Source organism: Hemitrygon akajei, chromosome 5, assembly GCF_048418815.1.
Source record: "Hemitrygon akajei chromosome 5, sHemAka1.3, whole genome shotgun sequence".
Lineage (NCBI taxonomy): Eukaryota > Metazoa > Chordata > Chondrichthyes > Myliobatiformes > Dasyatidae > Hemitrygon > Hemitrygon akajei.
In genome coordinates, this window is record NC_133128.1 from 142,551,332 (window position 1) to 142,572,659 (window position 21,328).

Below are 21,328 nucleotides of genomic sequence, written 5' to 3' on the forward strand. Positions count from 1 at the left end.
AGCAAAATAATGATATACAATTTCTAACACTTCTGCATATTTCTACTGGTGTTTTCCCGTCTATGCTGCGTAGGCTCTATTCCAGTCTTAACTTTTCCCTTTTACCTCACGTGGACGTCAGCGAGGTGAGCTGGCGGGAAGAATTTAAAAGGAGAGCATTCTTTCTTCAGCGGTTTGATCGAGTCACAACTGCTCAGGTGTGTGGACACCCCCCGAGTTAGACCGGTGGGAAGAATTTAAAAAGAAGACAGCTTTATAGAGTGGATGTCAGAGTAGGAGGGCTTTGGCTCAACGGGGCTTTAGCGATAACAGGTTGAGGCAAGGTAAGTTACTTGTGAAGAATAGGAATAGGAGGTATGTCTATGAGGCTGATGTTCTAAACTTGGTGTCAGTTGTACAATGTCCGGGCCTCCCAGATGGTCACATCTGCGCCAGATGCGTCGAGCTGCAGCTCTTAGGGACTGGGTTAGGGAACTGGAGATGCAGTTCGATGACCTTCGCCTGGTCAGGGAAAGTGATGAGGTGATAGAGAGGAACTATAGGCAAGCAGTCACACCGGGGCCTCGGGAGACAGATGTGGGTTACAGTCAGGAGAGGGAAGGGCAAGAGTCAGATACTAGGGAGTACCCCACTGGCTCTCCCCCTTAACAATAAGTGCTGCTGTTTGAGTACAGTTGGGGAGGACAACCTACCTGGGGGAAGCAACAGTGGCCGTGACTCTGGCGCAGAGTCTGGCCCTGTGGCTCAGAAGGGTAGGGAAAGGAAGAGGAGGGGACTGTATAGTGCAGTGGTAGGGGACTGTATAGTTAAGGTAATTCTGTGGATGCAGGAAAGAAATGTGGATGGTAGTTTGCCTCCCAGGTGCCAGGATCTAGGATGTTTCTGATCACATCCACAATATCCTGAAGTGGAAAGGTGAACAGACAGAGGTCGTGGTACAAATTGGTACCAACTACATAGATAGGAAAAGGGAGGAGGTCCTGAAAACAGACTACAGGAAGTTAGGAAAGAAGCTGAGAAGCAGGACCTCAAAAGTAGTAATCTCGGGATTGCTGCCTGTGCCACACGAGAGGGGGTCTAGGGAAAGAATGAGGTGGAGGATAAATGCGTGGCTGGGTGATTGGAGCAGGGGCAGGGATTTAGATTTCTGGATCATTGGGACCTCTTTTGGGGCAGGCGTGACCTGTACAAACAGGACGGGTTGTACTTAAATCTGAGAGGGACCAATATCCTGGCAGGGAAGTTTGCTAAAGGCTATTGGGGAGAGTTTAAACTAAAATTGCTAGGGGGGTTGGGAACCGAACTAAAGAGATGGAGGAAGAGGCGGTTGGGTCACAAATAGAGAAAGCTTGTAGACAGTGCGAGAGGGAGGACAGGCAGGTGCTAGAGAAGGGATGTGCTCAGACTGATGGTTTGAGATGTGTCTATTTTAATGCCAGGAGTATCATGAACAAAGCAGATGAGCTTAGTGCTTGGATCAGTACTTGAAGTCATGGAGGGATTGTCTATTGAGTCTCTGTGGGTGAAAGTTAGAAACAGAAAGGGGTCAATAACTCTACAGGGTGTTTTTTATAGACTACCCAATAGTAACAGGAACATCGAGGAGCAGATAGGGAGACAGATTCTGAAACAGTGCAGTAATAATAGGGTTGTTGTGACGAGAGATTTTAATTACCCTGATATTGATTGGCATCTCCCTAGAGCAAGGGGTTAGATGAAGTGGAGTTTGTTAGGTGTGTTCAGGAAGGTTTCCTGACACAATATGTAGATAAGCCTACAAGAGGAGAGCCTACACTTGATCTGGTATTGGGAAATGAACCTGGTTAGGTGTGAGGTCTCTCAGTGGGAGAGCATTTTGGGGATAGTGATCACAGTTCTATCTCCTTTACCATAGCATTGAAGAGGGATAGGAACAGACAAGTTAGGTAAGTTTTAAGGGAAATATGAAACTAACAGGTAGGAACTTGGGAACAGATGTTCTCAGGGAAATGTGGCAAATTTTCAGGGGATATTTGTGTGATGTTCTGCATAGGTACGTTCCAATGAGACACAGGAAAGAATGGTAGGGTACAAGGTGTACGAAGGCAGTTGAAAATCTAGTTAAGAAGAAAAGAAAAGCTTATGAAAGGCTCAAAAAACTAGGTAATGATAGAGATCTAGAAGATTATAAGGCAAGCAGGAAGAAGCTTAAGAATGAAGTTAGGAGAGCCAGAAGGAACCATGAGAAAGCCTTGGCGGGCAGGATTAAGGATAACCCCAAGGCATTCTACAAGTATGTGAAGAGCAAGAGGATAAGACGTAAGAGAATACGACTAATCAACTGTGACAGTGGAAAAGTGTGTATGGAACCGGAGGAGATAGCAGAGGTAATGAATACTTTGCTTCAGTATTCATGATGGAAAAGGATTTTGGCGGTTGTAGGGATGACTTACAGCAGAATGAAAAGCTTGAGCATGTAGATATTAAGAAAGAGGATGTGTTGGAGCTTTTGGAAAGCATCAAGTTGGATAAGTCACTGGGACCAGACGAGATGTACTCCAGGCAAGGGAGGAGATTGCTGAGCCTCTGGAAATGATCTTTGCATCATCAATGGGGACGTAAGAGGTTCCAGAGGATTGGAAAGTTGCAGATGTTCCATTCATCAAAAAAGGAAGTAGAGATACCCAGGAAGTTATAGACCAGTGAGTCTTACTTCAGTGGTTGGTAAGTTGATGGACAAGATCCTGAGAAGAACATTTATGAACATTTGGAGAGGAATAATATGATTAACAATAGTCAGTATGGCTTTGTCAAAAGCAAGTCGTGCCTTATGAGCCTGATTGAATCTTTTGAGGATGTGACTAAACACATTGATGAAGGTGGAGCAGTAGATGTAGTGTATATGGATTTCAGCAAGGTATTTGATAAGGTACCCCATGCAAGGCTTATTGAGAAAGTAAGGAGGCAGTGCATCCAAGGGGACCTTGCTTTGTGGATCCAGAATTGGCTTGCATGCAGAAGGCAAAGAGTGGTTGGAAACAGGTCATATTCTGCATGGAGGTTGGTGACCAGTGGTGTGCCTTAGGGATCTGTTCTGGGCCCCTTCTGTTCATGATTTTTATAAATGACCTGGATGAGGAAGTGGAGGGATGAGTTAGTAAATTTGCTGATGACGCAAAGGTTGGGGGTGTTGTGGACAGTGTGGAGGGCTGTCAGAGGTTACAGCGGGACATCGATAGGACGCGAAACTGGCTGAGAAGTGGCAGATAGAATCCAACACAGATAAGTGTGAGGTGGTTCATTTTGGTAGGTCAGGAATAGGCAGAATATAGTATTAATGGTAAGATTCCTGGCAGTGTGCAGGATCAGAGGGATCTTGGAATCCGAGTACATAGGGCACTCAAAACTGCTGCGCAGGTTTACTGTGTGGTTAAGAAGCCATTCAGTGTTTTAGCCTTCATTAACTGTGGGATTGAGTTCAAGAGCTGAGAGGTAACGTTATAGCTATATAGGACCCTGGTCAGATCCCACTTGGAGTATTGTGCTCAGTTCTGGTTGCCTCACTACAGGAAGGATGTGGAAACTATAGAAAGGATGCAGAGGAGATTTACAGGGATGTTGCCTGGATTGGGGAGCATGCCTTATGATAATAGGTTGAGTGAACTTGGCCTTTTCTCCTTGGAGCGATGGAGAATGAGAGGTGACCTGATAGAGGTGTATAAGATGATGAGAGGCATTGATAGTGTGGATAGTCAGAGGCTTTTTTCCCAGGGCTGAAATGGCTAACATGAGAGAGCACAGTTTTAGGGTGCTTGGAAGCAGGTAAAGAGAAGATGTCAGGGGTTTTTACTCAGAGAGTGGTGAGTGTGTGGAATGGGCTGCCAGCACCGGTGGTAGAGGCGGATACAATAGGGTCTTTTAAGAGACTCCTGAATAGGTACATGGAGCTTAGAAAAATAGAGGCTATGGGTAACTCTAGGTAATTTCTAACGTAAGTACATGTTCGGCACAGCATTGTGGGCTGAAGGGCGGTATTGTGCTGTAGGTTTTCTATGTTTCCATGTTTGAATCCATAAATATTTCATTAATTTGTTTTGTGTTCCCTGATGATTTAAAAGGTGGCCTTTGTATTCCTGAATAAATTTTACTTTTCTCCTTATTCCTTGTTTTTTTAGTTATCATGCGTTCCTCTTTTATATATAGTTATAGTTTTACCCTTATGATTAATTTACCCTTATATCTTTAAGTAGCATGTAATGTGAATGTATAGTTGGTTTATCCTGCTTTCTGCACAATATTTTAAATGTTTCCCATTGTTACACTGCTACCTGCAAATACTATACCATCTTTATCTTCCCAGGTTCAACTTTAGGTCCCTCGGAATCAGCATTTCTCCAATCTATTTATCTTATTTTCATGATAGTTATGACCTTCCCTACATAATTTAAAATGTATTTTGTTTTGGTCAATATTGACTAAGTATTTCCCTATTTTGACTTATCTGCTTGGTTCTTTATCCGTTACCAGATCAAACTGCCAACTGGGCCTTAGTGAGCTTTTTACATAGTGGGTTATCTATCGTTCGAGTTCCATTCCTATTTCTCCTTTGCCTTATTCTTTGTCCAATTAATATTGGATAGTAGATATCCACCAAAGTATTCTTTTTTTTATCACTTCCCTAATTTGACTGTATATTTCTTCCTGCATCTTCTTTCAAATTTAGGATAGTAGGTTGACTATGCTTATTAGTGTGATTAATCCTTTGTTATCTTTTGTTTTTATTAATATGAATTCTACATTTGTTTGCTTTGTAGTTGCCTCCGTTCTTTATTGCAGTTATTTTAACATATACAGTTGTGTTTCTTTCTAAGCATATCAGTTACTGCATTGTTTAATTCTAACTACTGATATTTCTGTAGTTAATTCTTAGTAATCCATATTATACCTCGCTCTTGCTAACATATTATTGCCTATAGCTCCTCTGTTTTATTACGGACACTGTGCGCACTGCCATACAAACAGATAAACTCAGTTTTAATTGGATTTCCTCTCACTTTATGGTAACCGTCTTTTTAAGTTTCTGTTCTATAACTAATTAATTTACTTGCTATCAATGCTGTCCTTAACTTTATTCTTTGCTATTTTCACTCTTTTTTACATATTTAAGCTGCTTACATTTCTTGCTGATCCCTCTCACCTTCTTTCTAGTTTAAACCTTTGCCTTTTCCCTATTAACGCTTTTTGCTACGACATATTAATGTGAAAAGTGTTGTACTAATACAGCTCCTTCCTGTCCCAGCATTGATGCCAGTATCTCATAGAAAATAGTTCCTCTTACTCACACTAATCCTTAAACTATGCGTTAATTGTCTGCATTTATGCTAATATGCATGTGTATTGGCCATAATCCATAAATTATTGCCATTTAGATCCTGTTTATACTTTAGACTCTCAATACATTCAGTAAGACTATCTTGTCATTATCCATTACTTGTTTCACTATGGATCATGTCTATTTCCTCCTTCCAAGCTCCTCTCTTTCCATCATGTGATATCTCTTAATTTGGAAGAGGGCAAACAACACATCCTTTGGACATGTTACAGGCTGGAGAGGACACTATCTATTGCACTAATTTTAGAGTCCCCTTTCACTACTACATTTCTGTTCCGCTTCTCTCCTCTTGGATGGCTGTCTGACCCACAATACCTTGGTCTGGGTTGTGGTTGTCCAACTGCTGTTTTTCTCCTTGTCTTCATAGACTAGCTACATATTATGTGTTGGAGGGTATAATTTCCTGTGGACCACCTTCACAGCCTCTTGTTGTTCCCTCTACCCATCTTCCAAATAATTATTTTATCCTTGTCCTAAACATATGCTTTATTCTGGATATAACTGTGTTTCAGATAAAATTGTCCATAAACTTCTACGTTTCCTTATATGTTAGAGTAACTGTAAGTCACATTCCATCTCAGTGATTCTAAACAAAATCTTACATAGGACAGATATATCCATCTTCAAACTTCTTCATACTTATGTTACAAGTTAGTCAACCCTGCCGCGTCTTCGACTGGCCTTATTTATGAAATTACTCTTTATTCAATTATTATTTCTAGTTATGCTTAAATCATGTAATTAGCTAAGTTTATCTACATTGAGAGATGAATTTTGAAATATAGTACCCAAGTTATGGACAAGATGGACAAAATTTCAAATATAAATACTTATTCTCCTTAATTATGAGTAATTTTCAAAACTCAATCAATATGGCAATTTAAAATCCACAGACACTTTTCATACTTATTAAAACATTTAAGTTGTGCTAATAAATTATTTTTCTGGATTTTGTTTTATTAATTTTCTTCTTTTTCAAAACACATTTCTTATTGCACTGGCGTTCTTTGTTCCACTTTGGGGAAGTGTTAAGTTTGATTCTCAATATGTTCTTCAGAAAAGGGTGAGTGGGATTTGGGGTTGCTGCGTACAGCTAACTCTAGGAGTGGCAGAGAAGGCTGTCAAGGACTCCTATAGCAGCTCTTCATAGCAGTAGCCAAGAGAAGAGGTCTGAAATACCAATATGGCTAAAGATCAAAACAAATCTGCTGGTGCTCAAAATCTACAATAAAGGCAGAAAGTATCAGAACAAAAAAATAAAAGGTCAGGCAGCATTTGTAGAAAGAGAAACAGTTAATGTTTCAGGTTTGAGACTTTCAGCTGTCCCGTAAGAAGTAACTACATGTATACAATTCCAAATTCCCAACAAGAATATACATAGTTAAACATAGTCATAAAAAGAGAAGTTAAAGGTAGTAGGAAAGGAAAGAACTATAATGTTGCTAAAAGAACAACAAACCTGAATCCAGCAACAAAGGACTAAGGGAAGGAGAGTTTGAGAGCCGTTAGCAAGAAACATTGTAGTATGATAAAAACCTCTGTAGAAGTGTGAAACATTAACAAAATCTAACGTGGGTTCTTGCTCTGCAGATTAGGGTAGGTGAAATTATAAACAGGAATAAAGAAGTGCCTGAGAAATACAGCAAAACTTGTGCCTGCCTTCATGGAAGAAGACAAATAAAAATCTTACAGACAGGGAAGAACAACTGGTTCTGAGAGAAATAGCTGAAAGAAATTAACAATAAAAGAAAATATTGGATAAATTAATTGGATAGAAAGCCAATAAATCCCTGAGAACTGTTGGCTTACATAGCAAGGTTTTGGAAGCAGTGGCGCTGGGGATAATAGTTGTCATCTGGCAAGGATTCATAGATTCTAGGAATGTTCCCATAGCTTAGAAGGTTGAAATGTAATTCCAGTATTTAAAAAAGAAGAGAGACTAAAAACTATGGAATCATAGATTAGTTCGGAAAGTGTATGAATAAATTACTCAGGACACTTAGAAAATAGTGATAAAATTGGGCATTGTCAATATGCATTTAAGCTCTGTTCTTGAAAATTGTCTGCCATGGCAGCATGAGAAAAAAATGTAGTCATGCATTAAACTGATGTAAGAGGCAAATCAATGTCACCCACTTTGACAGAAAAAAATAGTAAAGTGGAGTACTTTTTAAATCTTGAGAATTTGAAAGATTTTGCTGTTTAAGTTCAAGTTTGTTGTCTTGGGCAATATATTTCCATGGCACATACCCAGTGTATAAGTGCCATAAAAATTGGCTTTTTGCAGCAGCAGCAGCGCAGTACATTACAAGACAAGCATAAATTACATAAACTTCAATGAACATAAATTATAAAAACTTATTCAACATAATAAGCAAAGGTAAAAGGATTAGTACAAGTTGAGTGAAATATTGTCCAAGGTAGAATTAAGGTCTTTCAGGTCATTTCAAGAACCTGATTGCAGTAGGGAAGAAGCTATTGAGAGGAATCTGTGTATCCTTGTGTATGAATCATTAAACAGGGCAGACACAGTAATCAAGACTTGATAAGTTGTAAACAAGAGATTCTGCAGATGCTGGAAATTCAGAGAAACACACCCAAATGCTGGAGGATCTCAGCAGGTCAGACCACATCTATGGAAATCAATAAACAGTCAATGTTTTGGGCCAAGACCCTTCATCTGGATTACAAAGGAAGGGGAAAGGTGCTAGAATAAAATGGTGGTGGAGGGGACAGAGGACAAGCTAGAATTTGATAGGTGAAACCAGGTGGGAGAGAAAGGTAAAGGGCTGGAAAAGAAGGAATCTGATAGGAGAGTGGAGTGGACCATGGGAGAAAGGGAAGAAGGAGGGGCACGGGTGGGGGAGGTGATAGGCAGGTGAAAATAATTGGTAATAATGGCCAGAGTAGGGAATAGAAGAAGAAGGAAGGGGGAAGGGAAAAGGGAAAAAAGAAAGAAAAAACTACCAGAAGAAATCAATGTTCATGCCATCAGGTAGATGGAACATGAGGTGTTGCTCCTCCACCCTGAGAGTGGCCTCATCATGACAGAAGCAGAGGCCAGGGTCCCGCACGGCAGAATGGAAATGGGGATAGGAATTAAATTGGTTGACCACTGGGAAATTCTGCTTTTGGCAGGTGAAGCAGAGGTGTTCGACAAGTGCTACCTCAATTTACATCAGTTCTCACTAGTGTAGAGGAGGCCACATTGGGAGAACCGGATACAATAGATGATCCCAACAACTTCAGAGGTGAAGTATTGCCTCACCTAGAAAGACTGTTTGGGGCTCCGAATAGAGGTGAATGGGCAGGTATGGCATTTCTGTTGCTTGAAGGGATACATGCCAGGAGTGCGATTATTGGGGAGGGACGAAAGAACAAGGGAATCACAGAGGGAGTGATCCTGGTGAAAAGTGGAGAGTTGAGTGGGGGGGGGGGAGGATTGTGGAGGTAAAGATGTATTTGGTGATAGGATCACTTTGAAGATGTCAGAAGTTGCGGAGAATAATGCGTGCAGTGAGCGCAGATGTCTAGGAAACGGAGGAGATGTGGGTGAGGGCAGCATCGATAATGGAAGAAGGGAAACCCTGTTCTTTGAAGAAGGAGGACATCTCTGATATCCTGGACAGGAAAACCTCATCCTGGAAACAGATACAGCAAAGACAAAGGAAAGGAGTAAAGGGAATAGGATTATTACAGGAGACAGGGTGGGAAAAGGTATAGTCAAGATAGCCATGGGAATCAGTATGTTTATAAATATGTTGGTAGGCAGTTGGTCTTCAGACAGACATGGTAAGTTGGCCTTTTTTGAAGAGGATTGGAAATTCCTTGCTCTATGACATATTTGGTTACTTCTCAGCCTCCTTTGCATCAGGGAAAACAAGCCCAGCATTTCCATTCTCTCTCCATCTTTGTATCATCTGCAAATTTATTAATCATACCTCCTACATTCACATTGATTATTTATCTCAAGCAACAAGGTTCCCAGCTCTGATCACTGAGGTACACCATGAGTCAAAGACCTCCAACTGGTAAAGGATCGTTCCTCCACTTTCCTTTCACCAAACTAATGTTGGATCTAATTAGCCAGCTTGCTTTGGATTCCCTGTGTCTTAACCATCTGAACTAACCAATCATAAAGGACCTTGTCAACTAACTTACTCAAGTCTATATTGACAAACTCTGCTATCCTGTCTTCATTAATATCCTTTATTACCACCTAAAAAACTCAATCAGACAGGCGTTTTTCCTTACAAAGCCATGCTGACTATCTCCAATCAGTTGCCGCCTTTCAAACGTTCATAAATCCTGTCCCTTGGAATTTTCTCCAATAGTTTTTCTGCTACTGATATAAGGCTCATTGGCTGATTGTTACCTGCTTATCCCTGCTGCCCTTCTAAAACAAATGGACCACATTAGCTACCCTCCAGTCTTTTGCAATTTCACCCGTGACTAATGCAGATGCAAAATTCTTCTTCAGGGCTCCTGCTGTCTCCTCCCTTGTTTCCCATAGAATTCTGGGATACATTTTTTTCTGGACTTGGGAAATTATCCACTCTTTGCCATTCCAAGGCATCTAGTAGTTACACCTTCTCAATACTGACATTCTCTGGATTATTAACATATCTCTCCCTTTACTCACTGTCCTCCATATCCTTCTCGCCGGTAAATACAGGCAAGAGGTATAAAGAATATATTCATGACCTCATCCACACCACTTGGCTCCATATACCTTGATCCTTTACATGGCCCACTCTTTCCCTAACTGTCCCTTGGCTGTAATATAGAATGAATCAGGACTCTTCTTAATCTTTTATTTGGGCACATGGTAACATAGCGGTTAGCATGGCGCAATGACAGCTCACAGTGTTTCAGAGTTCAATTTTAGTGCCATTCTGTAAGGAGTCTCTGTATGTCCTCCCCATGGAATGCATAGGTTTTACCTGGATGCTCCAATGTCCTCCCACAGTCCAAAGATGTAATTGGTCATTGTAAGTTATCCCGTGATTAAGGTTAAGGTTAATCAGGGTTGTGGAGTTGCTGGGACAGCGTGGCTTGAAGTGACAGAAGGGCCTACTGCACGTTGTATTGTTAAATAAAATAAAAATAAATAATCTTACCTGCCAAGGATATCTCATTACCTCTTTTTGCCCTCCAAATTTCTTGTTCATCCCTACACCCTCTATAGCTCACAACACTCTTTTTGTTGTAATTGCCTATACCTGTTAAATGCTTCCATGATTTTCTTGATCAAACCTTCAATAACCTTTGTCAGCCAAGGTACCTTAAGCTGATAAATTTTTTTTCTACCTTTAATGGATATTCTGGCCCTGAGTTATTTCTACCTCTCTTAAAAGATTCTCACTTGTCAGAAGATGTTTTACCCACTGTCTAATTCCACCAGCTCTGCTGTTGCTCTGTTGAAATCAGTTTTGCCCCAGTTTTGGTCTTTACCTTGACCACCAGCCTTATCTCTTTCCATAACTACCTTGAAGCTTACAAATTAGAGACCTATTTCCAAAAATATTCCCCAACCAACGTTGCCGCCACTTGCTTCATTTCATTTCATTTCCTAAGGTCAGGTCAAGTACAACTTTGTTAGTACAACTATCTTCATAACATCTTAAAAAATTATCTTGGATGCACTTAACAAATCCCACCTTATCGTAAGGCCCTTGCATTAAGGTAATTCCAACCAATACTGTGAAGGTTAAAATCCATCACTATTATAACCTTATTGTTTTATATCTGTAATATGCTTTTAAGTAATTGCATTCTTTCTTGCCTGAAACAAGCTAATGGGCCGTATGAGTGGTTGCATGGCTTTTCAATGGTGCAGGATGCCATTGATTACACTCACTCAGTTTTTAGGGATTTCTCTTCAACATTGTGCAGTTGATATGGAACTATAGGTAGTATATCATACATGTAAGTATAACTAACCTTGCAGTGGTCACACTTCCTTCAGTCTGCAGAAGTCGGTAAGGCCAGGCAATTTTGATCCACTTTGCCTAATGATAGGGTGGCCACTTAGTGATAAGGCTTATCCACGGGTTATGAAAACAGTCTAGAACATACACACAACCACAATGACAGTAAGTTATAAAGAAGAATATGAAGAAGCAAATTCCAAGTGCTCTGTGGTGAAGTCTTTTATTAATTGTAAACTCATCCATTGATATCTGTCTTAAGCATTTCTTTTCCTTTTCACTAACCATCATGCCATTATTGTTTTAGCAACACAGAAAATGCACATGCCAATCTAAATGTATAAATTAATTTGCAAAACAGAAACAAATTGTCTATTCCTTTTGTGCTTTTACCATGCAATTTTATCCTGTATCTGCATTCCCAGTGGGTGTAGCAGAAGTGGAAAAGGTCCATTTGAGAAGGATGTGTATGATCTTGGAAGGCAGCCTTGAACCACTACTTTTAGAAGATCTTGCATCAGACCTCAGTATTTTAGGCTGGACCGTAGCTGTCCATGTTAGCTGGCAGATAAGGCAATGGCAATAGCTCTGTCAGAATGACAAAATGAGAACATTCTGCAAGGAGCACTTCAGTAATCCAGTAATCTGCTGGTGTTCAGGTTAATGGACTTTGTTGAAGTTCCTTTGAATAGTAATGGCAGCAATCTGTGTCAAAGCTATGGCATTAGCTACCTGAGGCTTCCCTGCAGCGTTGAAATAGTGGTGAAAGTATTATCCAGTCATGGAAGATATTGCTTCTGTCCCTAGAAGCTGCATCTGTGCTGGTGTTCCACTGTTATGCTGATGGCAAGGGTGCTCTCTGAGGTCTGCTCATACTCCTTTGCATTCCTGATACTCGACTACTTCATAACTCTTGGCTTTGACTTAAGCTTTTTGGTAGACCTCCAGTACACCAGCCACTTCAGAATATTTACGAGTCTTCTTCGCTTGTCTGGCCCATTGAGATCTTCAGTCATCAGGATCATAGAATACATAAACTAAAGTTATTTTATGGAAAATACACAGCATTTTTCAGGAAAGTGTGTATGTGTGTTTGTTTTATGTGTGGTTTGTGTGTATTATGTACGTCTGTCACGTGTTGTGTGTGTGGAATGTGTATTGTGTATGCTGTTTCTGTGTGTCTGGAGGAAAACTAGTATCCAATGTCTCCAGTACCTTCACTATCCTTTCCTGCCACTTGGCTGCAATACATTTTTCCCAGTGCCCGGCCAAATGTCAATTCATTTGTAAAAACTCTCTTCATTCTAAAATATATTCAATATCAGGAGTTGAGGTTTCAGCTGTAGTTTTAAGGCCATAAGATAATGTTCCTTTGCCCCCACTTTCTTCCTCTCCACTGATTAGAAAGGTTCTAGTTCTTGAATATCTGAAATATAAATGGACAAGGATTGTCATGTGGTGAGGGAGGGAAGAAAGTAAGAAGTATATGTTTATGCCCTCCTCAGGTTCTAATTCTGAATTGACTGACAGATGTGAAAAAGGAATGAGAGGAGAAGAATTTTGAACGCTGATACCCTCATCATCATTTGCTTTAGCTCCGTCAGTGACCATGGCCTTACAAATGCTGGATGAGTAGCATTGTTTTCTACAATAAGCAAAGGGGCTGAAGTACTTGCTCATTCTTTCTTGCAGGGCTCTGTTCAGCAAGTGAGAAAGGATAAGCTTTAGGGTTGCCAATACAGGCATACAGGCGTAATTACAACATTGTCCTATTTCTAGTTCAATCCCTACAGACCACCACTTGTAAAAGGGCACAATCATACTGGGAGCACTCACCTTTATTAATTTTCACTTTAGAATTCATAATAAAGGCATAAAATAAGGGCATAAAATTTAATTATAAATTATGTATTGTGACGCTATCACTAAAAAGCCATTTGACTGTGTACATTGTAAATCGAGGCTTAGAACAATATCAAAAATGTAATATAAGGCATATGAATTGAGAGGCTGATCGATTGATTTTGAAGTAGATGGGTGTTGGAGGTGCAGTGAATTAATCCTAGGTCTCAAGTAATGATGTAGTTGATCAAACAGGATACAAAATCATGGATGAGTACAGCACAGAAAGTACTTTGTCTAATGACACTTTCTAAAAGATATCTAATTGCTTTACTGCCCAGTTAATTCCATTTGCTCTGCAAGCTTTTTATTCAAGTATTTCCCATCTTCTTCCAAATAAATGAAGTTAACTGGCTATGACTCCCAAATCCTAACCATTTATTGCATAGAATATTTTTTCTCATGCCACCTCTAGTTCTTTTGCTAGTCATATTAAAATTGTATTTTCTGATTATTCACCCTTCAGCCACTGGGAACAGTTTTAGTGATCGCTATCAAATTTTCTCTTCTATGAGGACAACCCCAATTTATTCATGTAGCAATAACCCGTGAACCAGAACCATCATAGTGAATCTTTCTGTACACCCATCAAAGACTTAAAAGTCCATCAAAAATGAACTGCCTAAGCTTGAATACAATGTTCTAGCTGAGGCAGACCATAAACAGTTTTATATGTTTAATTCATTTCCTGGACTTTGCATCCCATGGTTCTAAGTGTAATGCCCAAAATCCCTTTTATTACCTGCTTTGTTAATCTATCTTTGTTGGCTTTGACCACTCATATGGGATTGTTAAGATTCTTCTTGCACTGCATCCAAATTCTTGGACCAACACTCGTGGCATAGATGATTTTTGATTTTTTTTCCTCTACTTCCTGATCCTAAAGGATTTCCTGCATGCTGTGGATATAGCACATCTCTCTTCTTTTCCTCTTCTTCCACCTAGATCTCTAATGCAGTATCTGAAAGTTCCAGCAATCACTCTGTTATATCTTTAGGCTTTGCCTAAAACATAAGAATAGAGATTGACTTTACTAAATGACTCCCATTGCATTGTGAACACACAGGGCACCACCTCTTTAAGAGGTGTTGACTGCCTTTAACAAATACAACATTTAACAACATTTGTAATATTGCCAACCCTGCTGATGAACAGCATGTTTTTCAAAATCTATATGTAACACTCAATGAACGGGTGCAATCCCCATTCCTGTTCTTGGATCCCAGCCAATTGCTCCCCTGCTATGTCATTTCCTTTCTCCTGTAAATGTACATCTGTGTAAATGTAGGCACATGCTTCTGTCAAGATAGAGTAAAGAGTAGGCTCCATGCAACTGCCAGCAATTCAGCATTCAATAGTGAAGACCGGCACAAAGCCAGCGATCCACAGGAATAATTAAAACTACAATGATATTACAGGCTAGAAGCGTGGGAGAAGGAGCAGGACAAACATTGCAGAAAATGTCATCTTTTGCAGTTATAATCAATAACAAGCAAGTGTGTTTTCAGTCTTTTCTCAACAATGGCGTAAAACACAAATCATCAAATTAACCACAAACATCAATGGTGTAACAATATTTGTATGACCATTCACCCAAGATTATGTTCTTCATGTCATGTGGGTACACTGTACATGTATAGAAGGACTGAATGGATATAAATGATTTAACTGTCTCTAATAATAATCCCTTTAGTAAAAGAAACATTATATTCTTTAATAGACTAGATTGTAAGAAGAGATTGATTGAAACACCATTACCTTTTACAATAAAATGCTCTTTGTTAATGCACGTAAGTGAGTATTAATCAGTGAGTGATGTGACTATCAACAGTTATTACACACTATAGTTTGTTTGAGCACCAGCCAAACAAGTGAAGATTTTGCCTACCTATTCCTTCTTCATTGTAAGGCAATCTGATTGTGAACTTTAGTTGCATTTCCTTTTTCTATTCTAATGATGTTCTCAAATCGATTAAAATATTTGAAATTTACACCAGATTTAATAATTTTAGGAAGCAAGTTCAACATTAATATGCATTCACATATTACATCACAGCCCGATATAGAATCACCAAGGTCCTTGAACAGAAGAGCTTACAAAAAGTAATGGATACAGCCAGTCCATCACAAGTAAAGCCCTTCCCACCACAGAGCACATCTTCAAGGAGTGGTATCACACGAAAGCAGTTTCCATCATCAGGATGCCCACCATCCAGGGCATGCTCTCTTCTCACTGTTGCCATCAGGAAGAAGATACAGGAGCCTGAGGACTCACAACACCAGGTTCAAGAACAGCTATTACCCCTCAACCATCTGGCTCTTGAACGAGAGGGGATAACTTCACCCAACCCAACATTGAACTGTTTCCATAACCTGTGGACTCACTTTCCAAGGACTCCTCATTGTATGTTCTTGATATTTATTGCTTATTTATTTATTTATTATTATTTTGGGGTTTTTTTTGTATTTGCACAAGTTGTTGTCTTTTGCACATTGGTTATTTCTCCAGCTTGTGTGTGGTTTTTCATTGATTCTATTGTGTTACTTTGTGCTTACTGTGAATGCCCACAAGAAAATGAATCTGACAGTTGTATGTAAATGGTGACGTATATCTACTTTAACAATAAATTCACTTTGAACTTTGAAAACATATTTCCAAAAACTTTCTTCATATTATTCTTGCTTTAATGGCAAAATAAACATGGAAAAAGGCTGTCAAAATGTACTACATTATTTTCTGCATGCTACTATAATCATTCTGATGAGTATAAATTCCAATGCAGCCTTCTTTAAATCATTCAAAATAAAATTCACAAGAAGTACACATAATTCCTGATAAGATTGTGACATATAATTCTGTTGCATAACTCTATTTACATATACTGTGTATATAAATGTATATGTGCATCCAGTTCTAGCCAGCCTTTTTATTGTCATTTCCTATTGCTAGGAAAAGCATTGAAAAAGTATTCAGCCCCCACAGCTATTTTCACATTTTGCTGTCTCATTTTCTGTATTTACAATATACTGAAGTAGGATTTTGAGGTAATCTACAAAACATTGTGCATCATGACAAATCAAAAGAGAAATTCCAAAACCTGTCAATAGTATATTAAGAATTAAAACTCAAAATTGTGAGGCTGAAAACTTCATCCCTTTGTAACTATTATGCTAACTTTCCTCGGGCAGTATCTGCCAACACAGATGCCTTGTGCAGGAAGGCACAGAGTCGACTGTACTTCCTTAGAAGGTTGGCGTCATTCAATGTCTGTAGTGAGATGCTGAAGATGTTCTATAGGTCAGTTGTGGAGAGCGCCCTCTTCTTTGTGGTGGCGTGTTGGGGAGGAAGCATTAAGAAGAGGGATGCCTCACGTCTTAATAAGCTGGTAAGGAAGGCGGGCTCTGTCGTGGGCAAAGTACTGGAGAGTTTAACATCGGTAGCTGAGCGAAGGGCGCTGAGTAGGCTACGGTCAATTATGGAAAACTCTGAACATCCTCTACATAGCACCATCCAGAGACAGAGAAGCAGTTTCAGCGACAGGTTACTATCGATGCAATGCTCCTCAGACAGGATGAAGAGGTCAATACTCCCCAATGCCATTAGGCTTTACAATTCAACCGCCAGGACTTAAGAACTTTTTAAAAGCTATTATTAATGCTTTTTGAGATAGTGATTTAGATGCATATCATATTTTTTTACTGAGTTAAGTATTGTATGTTATTAGTTTTGCTACAACAAGTGTATGGGACATTGGAAAAAAAGTTGAATTTCCCCATGGGGATGAATAAAGTATCTATCTATCTATCTATCTATCTTACCAACTCACCCAATTTGTTGATGTGGAAAATTGGATGATCAACTATTTTCAACAAAATCAGAAGAACAAGTACCCCCTCTCTGTAAGGTTCAATAGTATGGTAAATTTTCAACAGACCAAACCAAAATGAAGACAAAAGAGCATTCAAGAGAAGTCAACAAGATTATCCTTGCACATAAAGATTTTCAAAGCTTCACTTAGAAGATACTGTAAAGATGTGGAAGAAGGCCTTATGGTCGGATGACAATAAAGTGGAACTTTTTGGCCTCCACACTAAGCGGTGCATGTGGTGTATATCTAATACTGCACATCAGCCTGGTAACACCATCCCTACTGTAGAGTATGATGGAGGAAGCATCATGTTATGGGATGTTTTTGAGCAGCAGGCAGAGGAAATATGGTCAAGATTGGTGGGGAAATGAATGCTGTTAAATACAGAGAGACTCTGGATAAAAACCTGCTAGCCTCTGCCAGAAAGCTTAAACTGGGGAGGAAGTTCATCTTTCAGCAGGACAGTGACCCAAAGCACACAGCCAGAGTAACCTTGGAGTTGCTTCAGATGAAGAAATTTATGTCCTTGAGTGACTCAGAGTGCTGACCTTAACCCTATCAAACATCTCTGGCAAGACCTCAAGGTTGTTGTCCTTTGCTGTTCCCCAACTAACCTGGCACAACTTGAGTATTTTTGCAAGGAGAAATGAGCAAATTTTGCTCCTTCACTTTATGCAAAACTAATAAAGATTTATCCGAAAAGACTACTGGCTATAAGTAGCTCCGAGAGGTGGTTCAACTAAGTACTGAGTAAATGGGAATGAATACTTTTGAAATGCTAACATTTCAGATTTTGTACTTTTAATTTATCATGCCTTTCCCCTGTTTTTTTGGGGCTTTACTGTGGAAAAAAAACTGAGCATGTGATCCACAAATAAAAATACTCGGTTAAATTGATCAAGTTCCCTGGTTTTAATATTTATGTAAACAATGGGTTGGGAGCTGAATACTTTTACAAGGCATTGTATACAATTAAGACTGCCAATGTTATTTTGCAAGGATTTGAACACAACACTGTCCCCACATCTGGTTCAATCATTTTAGCACACCACCGTGATTATATAGAGGGCTGTTATAAATTTGTGCATTGGAATTTTGAAAGTCAGTATAATAATATTGGCAAAAGGGTTGATTATAAAGTGGTAATTGAACTGAGTCTGCACACATTGTTTCAAATATCCTTGTTGTGCAGTCCTATTTGACCTCAAAACTAAAAGCTTAGCTCTTCATTTGGAATACAATTGAAGATCGACCAGTTTCTTCTGAAGTATCACCTTATCTATAACTCTTGCTTCATTGGTTTTGACTTTTGGTCATACTATTATATCAATATTTATCATAGATGTTATCTACATAAATATTTTAACTGGGACTCTTCCAATGTAAACTGCTTTTTAAAAGGGAGAGTTTCTAGTGTCGTAGCCTATTCATTGATAAATCCAAGGAACATTTTTACAGAAAAAAGTCACCTTCTTAATGGATCAGTAGAATGACAAATAATAGAAGGATACTATTCAGATTGCTTTTGTTCTGAGTCGAGTTGAGTTTACTGATTTACCTCACTCCCCAAGTAACTAGCTCTCCCAAGTAAGATTTTAAATGAAAAACTATCTTGAGATTAAAAAAGAATATATTTTTTAACATTTGTAAACTTTCTTTTATTCAAAGTATTAAGTTTATTTAAGCTCAAAGCCTTGACCTCTCCTAAATGCTTGGGCTTCGACTGGAAATGTTCAACTTGCATCATTTGTTGAACATTTTCAGATGCATTTGAGCATCTTCTAGACAAGTTACTATTATCAATATTTGATAGGTATTGGTAAAACCCCTTTGGGAGACTATGATGTGTGTCAATTTAGCTTATGAACTTGTCTCTGAACAAGTTGTATTTTGACGAGGATACTTCTCCTTTGCTCCATTGATTTTGCTGTCTGGGTAGCTGAGATTCAGAGTTGTTGTTTACCATGATTTGATTGTAAACTGATGTTTTAGCTATTATTGGATTGTGTGAATATTTCAGGTGTGGGTTGCAGCAATATTGCCTTCCCAATATCATGGACGTTACACTTCTTGTAGATAATGACATATAGTGAACTGTATGTCGCCGCACAGTATTAGATCTGTAGGCATCTGCTTTAGTGGGTGAAATGCTGTTAAATTATTAGGTTTAAGTTACTGGTTTGATTCTCAGTCTAACCTCAGTCAAGAGAACATTTGGGGAATATGTTAGAGTCATATGTCTTCAACATATTACTGCCCAACAGTTTACTCTCAGATATTGAAAACCTCATAGGAACATATATTTCAGAGGTTTTCTTTTAAAAACAAAGCCTTGACTGAAAGATATATTCACTATTGATCGTACATCAGATACATGCAGTACTCTCTGCTTATACTAGATTTATAGTGGACTTATTTGTATTCTGACATTGCAATATTTGTATATAATTAGGGAATATTATTACTGAAGGCAATGTGTTGATTCATAAGCAGACGGTTGTGCCCATCTAGACTGCCATGCATAGGAATGCCTCAGAGGCAATAGATAACAGAGGTTGAAGGCGGTGTAAGTTAAGTGGGGATAGGATCGTCATTATCCTCTTGACTTTCGGATCATTGGAAAATAGATAAAGTGGCAGAACGTAGCCTGTAAAACATTGATAAGAATTTAGAAATGCTTGTAATGTTCTGCATCTCACAGCATAATGAATGCAAGAAGTTTGTTTCTGAATAGTCTTGAATTCTGATAAAATTCATACCAGTTGGTGCCCATGTCTCTGATCTCTGATACTCGCTCAAACCAAACAGTGTCCAAGCACCTGGTATTCACTCAGGCCAATCGGTGTATTTGTCCTTCACAGACATCTCACTATTCTGAGTCCAGGCTTCTGACACTTAGATCAATAATGGCAGTGCTCCTGGTATTCATGCAGACCAAATTATTTCTATCCTTCTGGCACTTCTTTTCAAACAACTGGTTTCTCTGCTTTTAGCACTTTCTCAGGGCAATGGTTTTGCAATCCTGGCTATACACGGACTAGTGATAATTTATTTCTTGCTCACAGACTGGACTGTTTGTCAATCCCAAGACTTTTGGCTGATCAGCTCTACTCTTTTTCTCTGTGGGGACATTTTGTTTTGTAATTTTCTGTAAGAAATTGAAAATGTTTAACAAAAGTTTCTGCAAAACATGAAAATAGTGAAATGTGGGTTCTGCTAAAGGACAGTGTGTAGTGCCCATAGAGTGATTTGTCTATGGAATGCAGAATTTGTATAGTGAATGACTTTTGTGAGACAAAGATAAGATGCATTCTTTATTTAAAGAAAATACTATAGATTTTTGTTTTGATTAAGTGAGTAGATGTACTGGTGGGACTGAGACAATCTGTCTGGAGAAAATACAGCTTTCCTTCTCTCCATTTTTATGACACTTTATTTCTATACCAAATGTTGATTGGAAAGGGGGCACCAGCAAGGGTGATGGTAGAGAAGCAATGGCTGGAGTTTTTGAGAGCAGATTTGAAGCTGTAGCATCAGTTTCTCCCAAAGAAGAAGCAGAATTTTTAAGGGAGGATGAGGTAATCGTGGATGACAAGGTAAGTCAAAGAAAACGTAAGAGCAAAATAAAGGCATACAATATAGTAAAAAAGGTAGGAAGCTAGAAGATTAGGAAGCTTTTTAAAAAACAACAGAAGACAACAAAAGAAAGGAGAAAAAGGATTAAATATTAAGGTAAGGTAGCTAATAATAAAAAAGGAGATGCAGTACGTCACCGAAGACTAGCACATTTCTACAGATGTACCTTAGAGTGCATTCTAACTGGTTGCTTCACTGTCTGGTATGGGGGCCACTACACAGGATCAGAAAAAGCTGCAGAGGGTTGCAAATTCAGCTGACTTTATCATGGGCACTAGCTGCTCCAGAATCTTCAAAAGGCAATGCCTCAAAAAGGCAGCATACATCATTAAGGACCCCATCACGTAAGACAAGCTGTGTTTTTATTCCTATCATCAGAGAGGAAGTACAGAAGCCTGAAAACACCCACTCAACATTTTAGGAACAGCTTCTCCCCCTCTGCCATTAGATATCTGAACGGATAATAAATCAACCCATGAATGCTACCTCACTATTTTTGCTCTCTTTTTGTGCTACTTATTTAATTTAATTTTTAAATACATATTTCGTATTATAATTTATCATTTTTCTGTGTTTCTGCCACAAAACAACAAATTGCATGATACAACAGTGATATTAAA

General features: G+C 39.0%; 1 long non-coding RNA gene across 1 annotated transcript in view; it reads left to right on the forward strand.

Moving 5' to 3' along the window:
* LOC140728254 (uncharacterized) overlaps positions 1-21,328 on the forward strand; it is an 86,241-nt gene that overhangs the window by 35,067 nt on the left and 29,846 nt on the right. The gene's annotated exons all lie outside the window — the stretch shown is intronic.